Source organism: Tursiops truncatus, chromosome 3 (genome assembly GCF_011762595.2).
Source record: "Tursiops truncatus isolate mTurTru1 chromosome 3, mTurTru1.mat.Y, whole genome shotgun sequence".
NCBI lineage: Eukaryota > Metazoa > Chordata > Mammalia > Artiodactyla > Delphinidae > Tursiops > Tursiops truncatus.
Window position 1 is genome coordinate 166,378,075 of NC_047036.1, and position 9,205 is coordinate 166,387,279.

Genomic DNA, 9,205 nt, shown 5'->3' on the forward strand with positions numbered 1-9,205 from the left:
GGTCTTTTCGTAAACACGTGTTGTGCCACATTGAAAAACTGTACACTGAGGAAGTCTATGCTTCTAGAAGTATGAAATAGTATATTCATAAATTTGTTAATCTACAGAATGGTTGGTATATAACAGACAGTTCATAATTGCTTTCTTCCTAGTTTTCACTAGAAATTAAGGTTTATAAGAGTTAAGATTTTTAATTAATATATGGAATTAAAACTGCTAGAAATAATACCCCAAAGAAGGTAGAGAATTTTTCCTCCCCTACACCATATATGTCTGGCTAAGCACACAGACCATTACTCTGTCAAATAAAAAACAAAGCCAGACTTAGGAAGGAGAGACTTTATTCAGAAGGATCCTTCGAGGGAAAAGGGGAACATATTGAAATAGGGCAGGGGGACCTACTGCAGTGAAGAACATCCAGGTCCTGCATAAAGTCTTCCAAGTGTCTCAAGAGTTTTTCCAAAATATTTTCTTTTATAGGAATACTAGAAGGAACGGAGCTTTCTAGAATTAGGGAAAAGGGATGAAAAGATGGTGTAATGAGATGGCAGATCAGAGGTCTTCCTGTTCTCAGGAGATGCTGTCTACTGGCTCAGGTGAGATTGTGGCCAAAGTTCAGGGACCTGCAGGAAGGAAAGGAGCTTAACCAATATTTGCTTTAACAGCAGCTTTTTCCAGTTGATCACTGGGGACGTGCAGTTCAGCTAATCACGTATGAGGCAAAGAATGGGAACTTGAAGGGTCCACATCTGGCCTTGTTACAGATAAACAAAGGGGACATCTGTGGGTCTTACCTAAGTCATGTGAGAAAGGGTGGTCCTTGCAGTTAGTAGTTTTCCATAACACAAAGGGTAAGAGGATTTTCTAACCTTCAGATACAATTCAATACTGCCAACTCATAGCGTTGAATAGTTAAGGAGCCTTCAAGAACCTTCAAATTGTGTGTCTTATTGTGCCCTTTGATTTAGTCATTCTACGAATATTTAATGAAAACCTGTTATGCACTGCTGTGTATCTTCTGAGGATACAGTGTGAACCGTATCCCATAATGTTCCCTGCGGTATCAGCATCAGTCAGATGAGCCAGGAAACAAATAGCACGTTCGCGGTGTTCAGAAAAGAGACCCTGTTCAACAGTGTGGACAGTGTTAAGGGAACCCACCAGGAAGAGTAGGAGTCCATAGGGCTAGGGGAAGAAGCAATTACTAGAACCCAGTTTTGCTCTAGTTGTAGCAAAGGGCTACAGGAGACGACGTGTGGCCTTCAGTGAAGAGTTCAAGTATGATTTTCAAAAAGTGAAAACCAGGATGGTCCTACTAACATAAAATGAACACATATTGAAGATTTTGTTCCATTCATTCATTCATGAAGGAACAGGCGAAATGGTAAGGCAGGTTCAAATTCAAGGACATACTTTATACAGTCAGTCAAAGAAATCCTAAAATGAATTCTCTAATAGGTACAAGAGTGACTAATGCTTATACGTGAGTTTCTGTAGCAGTATTATTCATAAGAGCCAAAAAGTGGAACAACCCAAATGTCCATTAATTGATGAAAGGAGAAACAATATGTGTTACATCCATACAACGGGATATCATTCAGGCATAAAAAGGAATGAAACACTACAGTCACTACAACATGGATGAAGCTTGACAACATGATGCTCAGTGAGAGAAGCCAGACACAAAAGACCACATATTGTATGAGTCCATTTATATGAAATGTCCGGAAGAGGCAAGTCTATATGGACAAAAAGTAGATTTGTGGTTCCCAGTAGGTGGGAAGAGAGAGAATGGGGAAGTGACAGCTAAAGGTCACAGGGTTTTCTATGGAGAGGTGATGGATAAGTAGTTACACAACTATGTATTTTCATATTACAAATACTGCCGGAGAGGAAAGAATGCATAGGCAAAGCACAGAGGAGTTTTAGGGAAATGAAACTATTCTGCACGATACTGTAATGGTGTGTGTTACTCTATACCATTTGTACAACACTGGAGTCCAGCTGTGGGGAATGTCATTAGTGGAGGTGGCTGTGCATGTGTGAGGGCCAGGAGTATATGGAAACTCTCCACTTTCTGCTCAGTTTTGCTGTGAACCTAAAACTGCTCTAAAAATATAAAGTCTATTTTTTTAGGTGGGAATATAAATTGGTACAGCCACTATGGAGAATGGTATGGAGGTTCCTGGAAAAACTAAAAATAGAGCTACCATATGATCCAGCAATCCCACTCCTAGGCGTATATCTGCAGAAAACCATAGTTCAAAAAGATACATGCACCCCAATGTTCATTGCAGCACTATTTACAATAGCCAGGACATGGAAACAACCTAAATGTCCATCGACGGATGAATGGATAAAGAAGATGTGGTATATATATATTTATATATGATATTACTTTTTATATATATATAATATTACTCAGCCATAAAAAGGAACAAACTAATGCCATTTGCAGCAACATGGGTGGACCTAGACATTGTCAGACTGAGTGAAGTAAGACAGAGAAGGACAAATATCATATGATATCACTTATATGTGGAATCTAAAAAAAATGGTACAAATGAACCTATTTACAAAACAGAATCACAGATGTAGAAAACAAACTTATGGTTACCAAGGGGGATGGGGGGAGGGATAAATGGGGAGATTGGGATTGACATATACACACCACTATATATAATAAAATAGATAACTAATAAGAACTTACTGTACAGCTCAGGGAAGTCTACTGAGTATTCTGTAATGACCTAGATGGGAGAAGAATCTAAAAAAGAATGGATATATGTATATGTATGTATACATATGTATATGTATAACTGACTCCCCTTGCTGTACAGCAGAAATTAACACCACATAATAAATCAACTATACCCCAATAAAAATTAATTTTAAAAAATATTTAGTCAAGGGGCTTCCCTGGTGGCGCAGTGGTTGAGAGTCCGCCTGCCGGTGCTGGGGACGCGGGTTCGTGCCCCGGTCCGGGAGGATCCCACTTGCCGCGGAGCGGCTGGGCCCGTGAGCCATGGCCGCTGAGCCTGCGCGTCCGGAGCCTGTGCTCCGCAACGGGAGAGGCCACAGCAGTGAGAGGCCCGCGTACCACAAAAAAAAAAAAGAATTTAGTCAAAAAAGTCTATTTAAAAAAAAAGTACACCTAAAAAGCATGAATTTTACTCTATGTCAATTAAAGCTCAACCCGTGATTTTAAAGATGCATTTTTCTAGATGATTAGATAGATTTTGAATAAGCTTGTCAAGATATACCTCTGAGATCTCTCTAAAGAATCTGCCATTCAGCTTCAAGAAATGCAGTTCCCCGAGAGCTTCCAGCTGTCGACACCTTCAGGATCTGCCCCAGATGTCATTCTTCCTCGGCAGCCCAGCCGTGATGATACAGCAACGGCACTAGGTCTTCTGACCAAGGCGGCACTCCTTAGTAAGTCATCTTCACTTCCAAGCTCTACATTGGCTTGGCTGGAACTTGGTCAGTTCCGGATTGCAGTCTGAGGTTCTGTCTGCCCAATCCTGCTTCCTTCTCATGTGAGTCATTCTCTCTCAATAATGATCCTGACTCAGTCGCAGCCTCCACTTCCTAGGGAACCCCACTGACACACATGTGAAGCAATGATACTGAGAGGACATTACAGCCATGTATCTGCTTTTTTCCCAAGTTTTAGATAAAATGTTCTTAACATAAGGTGACCTGGCAGAAAAGGAGCTAAGGGGAATCAATGCCCAGCCCACAGTAACCTCATGGTTGGCCAGGTGTCACTCTCAGCTTGAAGATGTTCTCAGGATTTTTTCCACATGACCCCCTTCATCTTCAAAGCCAACCAGGACAGGCTGAATCCTTCTCAAGTGCTGAATCTCTCTGGCTTCCGACTTTCTCCATCTCTGACTTCTAGATCTAGATTTAAAGTCCGTAGATGTCTAGGGACTTCCCTGGTGGTCCAGTGGTTAAGAATCCATCTTGCAGTGCAGGGAACACGGGTTCAATCCCTGGGCAGGGAACTAAGATCCCACATGCCGTGGGGCAACTAAGCCCGCATGCCGCAACTACTGAGCCCCACCTGCTCTGGAGCCTGCACGTCACAACTACAGAAGCCCGCGCACCACAACTGGGACCCAAAGCAGCCAAATAAATAAATAAGTAAAAATTTTAAAAAAAATAAAGATGCATCTAGAAGCTGGTTCCTAGAGAAGGAGATACATGATGATTTAGAACATGCTCGACATCCATGTAATAAAGGAGTGTCCAGGTGCCAAAACGAATGGGTCACCTCAAGCTGTTTGCCTAGAACCTCACAATTAAATGACATTTCTGAAATGGAGTCCTTGACACAGATTTCATTAAACCAAAGAAAAACACATTGGGACACCGTGGAATGGTATCTTATGGAGAGAGTGAGAAGTCTCCGCCAGAGACACACCATCCAGGCTCGGAACAGATGTCAAACGGCTCCTCTTTTAGCTACATAGAAAGCTGGTCACCTTTAGATAGTCAAAGAGCAAGATACCTATTTGGCAATCAGTGACGCTGATTTTCAGATTATTTATTTTAAATTCCTATAAAGATCAACCTTTTGTACGAAAAATGTGTGTATAAAAATTATATGTTCTCCGGAGACTTCCATGGTAGTGCAGTGGTTAAGAATCTGCCTGCCAATGCAGGGGACACGGGTTCAATCCCTGGTCCGGGAAGATCCCACATGCTGTGGAGCAACAAAGCAACAAACATAGCCACGACTACTGAGCCCGCACTCTAGAGCCTGCGAGCCACAACTACTGAGCTCATGAGCCACAACTACTGATGCCCACGTGCCTAGAGCCCGTGCTCCGCAACACGAGAAGCCACCGCAATGAGAAGCCCGCGCACCGCAACGAAGAGTAGCCCCCCGCTCGCCGCCACTAGAGAAAGCCCGCGCGCGGCAACGAAGACCCAATGCAGCCAAAAATAAACAAATAAAATAAATTTTTAAAAAATTATGTGTTTTCCTTAATTCTGGTGCTTTTGGGGCTTGCAAATGGCTTATTGTACGTTTCACAATAAAACAATTTTTGAAGCTTTAGAAGGAAGGAAGGGAGGGAGGGAGGAAGGGAGAACTTGTGTGATTAGTTCAGGCCCCCTTGGACAATCTCTCATTTGATTCACTCCAAGTCAACTGAGCAAAATCTACAAAACCCCTTTTACCACATAATAGAATCATGGGAGGGTGATATCCCAACATATTCACAGGAGAGGGAATTATACGAAGTCCAGGGTCATCAGGGGTGGTCTTAAAATTCTGCCTACCACATTCAGCAAATCGTCAAAATACATATTCCTGAGTCTCAACCCAGAAATTCCAAATCAATAGGTCAGGTCTCAGGTGACCCCCAAGTCTCTGTGTTATTTAAAGCTCTCCAGATTTTTCTTGTAGTTAGCCAGGCATAGAAACTCCCTCATGGTTGTGTCTCTTAAGCCTGGAATCGTTATAACATGTGTTTAATTTTTAGCAGAAGATCTGAATCAGGGGATGGGGCACGAGGTAATAAGAGAAAAAGAAACAAATGGACAGAATATATCATGAGAAAGAGAGTTATGGGGAACCACTCGAAAGGAAAAAAAGAGAGATGCAGGAAAGTAATGAAAAAGGAAAACTGTCATTGCAGAGAATTTTTAGATCTTCACCGTTTCTAAGTCACCCCCAGAAAGTTCAAGCTACCCAGGGAAAGGGAAGATGTGAATGTAAAGCAGGAAGGAGAGGAGATGAAACGCGTTCTGGAGATGGGTGATGGTAATGGTTGTACAACAAGATGAATGAACTTAACACCACTGGACTGTACGCTTTAAAATGGTTAAGATATTATGCGTCTATTACCAGAATGAAACTTTTTTTATTAAATGAGAAGGGAGGTCACAAATCATTCACGCGGTTGCATAAAAATAGTAACACATGGGTGCCAACATTTCTTTAACTGACGTACAAATGTATGTATGTGTTTTCAAGTTTTTGTTTCTATTTTGGTCTCATAAAATTAATTTGCCTTAACCCTATCACCGATAATTCCACTTCTAGGTATTTCCCTGAAAGAAATGAACATGTGTTCGCAGACACTTGCTCAACGATTTTTGTAGCAGTTTTACTTATAATATGCAAAAATGGGAAACAACGCAAATGTCCATCACCTGGGGAGTGCGTAAACAGACTGCGCTCCATTCATATAATGAAATGTTATTTGACAGTTTTAAAAAAAAGAATGAACTACAGCTACACAGAACTTGGATGAAACTCAGAAACATTATTTTCAGTGACAGAAGCCAGACCAAAAAAAAAAAAAAAATACACACTATATATCTCCACATTATCAGAAGTTCAAGAATAGACAATGTCGGGACTTCCCTGGCGGTCCAGTGGTTAGGACTCCACGCTTCCACTGCAGGGGGCCTGGGTTCAATCCCTGGTTGGGGAACTAAGATCCCATTTAAAAAAAAAAAAAGACAATGTTTATGGATTGTAATAGATATCAGAACATTGATTACAACTGGGGATATTGACTTGGGAGGGGCACATAAGGAAATTTCTGGACTGATGGAAATGATCTAAATGGGGAAAGTGTTACCAAGGCTGTTGTCCCAGAATTACACCCTTGCCTCTTCCTCCAACGGAAACCAGTTGCTCTTGTCTAAGTTTCAAGAGGCAGCTGCAAATAGAGAAACAAGCACTGGTTAGAACCAGCTAGGCCCAAGATGTCAGAAGATTTGACTTCAAGATAGACCTTGAGCCTCCTATACGCTCACTGTGATACATTAGTATGCAAATGACACACCCACCAGCACCATGACAGTTGACAATTGTTATGACAACTGGAAAAGCCCATACAAGAACCGAAAAGGAGTTTAGGCTAGGACCTGGCACTGGTCCGGGTGACCAATTCGTTAACAAAAAGAATGTGGGTTACACAGGTAAAGGCATTTGTCAACGCTCTTTGAGCTTTACTTGTAATTATGTAAATTATATCTCAATTTTTAAGACCCTGTGATTTGGGTTTTGTAATTAAGAGAATTTATCTCACATGCACTAGCCAGTGCTCTCGAGTAGCAGTTAAAACATTTTTCTGCTAACAAATTGGAAGTCGAGCGGCCCCCAAAGCTATGCTCAGGCATGAGAAAGAGAATGGAGAATTCACAGAGAGAGAAATAATAAATGAAGGCCAGAAATCATAGGCAGCTGGACTTGTAGAACACTAGAACTGCCTGTTAAAAGAACCAAAAGGAAAAGAAGAACCAACAGGAAAAAAAAAGAACCAGCAGGTAAAAAAGAAAAAACCCTTGTTATGAACTGAATGTGTGTCCTCCCTCCCCACCCCCCATTCATATATTGCAGGCTTAACCCCCATCATGATGGCATTGGAGTTGGGGCTAAAAGGGAAGTGTGATATTGTGATATTGTTGGGGGAGACACTGACCAAAACCACCCACCCTGGCCAGCCAAGATAGTAGCCACTTGCCTGAGTTATCTTACCACAGGAGGTCCTGGTAAGGAACATGGAACTAACAAGCTACCACTAACTGGAAGAATTCAAGAAAGGTCAAAAGGAGAGAGGATACAGACACCAGTCCATATGTCCTACAAAACTCCCAGAATCCTCGCTGGAATCCATCTTGGCGGAGCGATGCACGCACCACCAGGAAAGACCCTGAGTCAGAGTGATTGGCCAGAGACAACCTGGAAACTAACCCCGTCACCATCAAACCCGAGACTGCGAGCCATGTGGCAGAGCAGTCCTCCTGGGTTCCCTTACCCTGCTGCTCTCCCCCCCGGGGCGCACCTAACCCAATAAGGTCTCTTGCTTTGTCGGCACGTGTGTGTCCTTGGACAATTCATTTCCAAGCGTTAGACAAGAGCCCGCTCTCGGGCCCTGGAAGGTGTCCCCTTCCTGCAACAAATGGCGACTCTGGTGGGGCCCCTTCTTCACTACGACAAACATCCTGACCACTCAGAGTACTTGGGGACCAGCTCGCCCGCCAACGGACCAGACCCAGTGGCCGCAACCGGGACCCTTTGTCCCCCTGGTCTCCTCCTGACGTGGACGACTGACCAGAGTGCCCCAACCAAGTAAGGAGCAAGAGACTTTATTGACTCTCTTTCCCTTTCCCTCTCCCTTTCCTCTTTTCAACCCCTCCTATCCTACCCTTTGTTTCTTCTGTCCTGCTGGATGCTGGAGTCTGGTTGGAGGGCCTCAGCCTGACCTGAGAGTCAGAGCCTGATCACCTCGTCGGCAAAGAACTAATTCTGATCTGGTATCTGGTACCGTATCTGGTATCTAGTTTCTGGTTTCTGGTTTCTGGTAGGGCTGAGTTCCTATCCTCCTTTCCTAGAAGCCCAGGGGACAGTTCTGTAATGCCTGGGCGTCTGCAGGTGGCAGGAGACGTTCGTAAGGCCACCCCTACGTCCCCCATCCTTCCCCTCCTCTTTCAACTTGGCCTCCTTTCCTCCCTTAGAAATCTTTGAAGACCCAAGATAGCTCCATTTACTCTGTTTGTTAGTACTTGGTTGTATCTCTGTAGGAGGTTTTTTTGAGAGATTGCAATCTTGTATTTAAGCGAGTGTCTGATTAGGACGGCCATGCCTGTGTGTTTTATTCTTTGTGTTCTGTGTTGTGATTTGTGTTGGCCATTCTGCCTTGTGAAATGAAAAACTCTGGTTCTGTTCCACCGTGGAGCCCTCTTGAGCAAATTCTGTCTGACTGGAAAGATTCTAACTGTGAGCCCATAACTAAGAAAGAGATAATATTTTATTATAACATTGTGTAGCCACCATATCCTTTGGACTCCAGTGAAAATTGTTTTAGGAAAAACTCTTGAAAATTCCAAAACTGGTTCTTTTTTTTTTTTTTTCCGTATACAGTTAGAAAAAGCAAGCTTGATAAAATGTCTTTTCAGAATTCTGACGCTGAGGGAACAAGTCCTTCTAGGAGAACTTGCTTTTCTCTCCCTGTGCCTTGAGACCAGGACTCTCAGGAACACTTATCTCATCTAGACCATCTCTAATTCCTGAAACTGAGGAAAAAAACAGGAAGAAGCCTTTTAAATTTTTCCTTATTCCAACTGTTATTTCTAAATTAGTGAGTTTTATATTGTGATATCTGATTCATGACTAAGTTTAGAAAATGAAGCTAGATCTCTCGTTGTGTCTGTCTGGGTAGATGTGTGTCTCAGTATG

At 42.7% G+C, this 9,205-nt stretch overlaps 1 long non-coding RNA gene across 1 annotated transcript; it reads right to left on the reverse strand.

Moving 5' to 3' along the window:
- Positions 1–324: 324 nt before the first annotated feature.
- LOC109549536 (uncharacterized) lies at positions 325–3,463 on the reverse strand. Its single transcript, XR_002175845.3, has 2 exons — positions 3,264–3,463; positions 325–623 (listed from the first exon to the last, which is right to left on the reverse strand). It is a non-coding gene; the product is annotated as an uncharacterized lncRNA (long non-coding RNA).
- Positions 3,464–9,205: the final 5,742 nt, after the last annotated feature.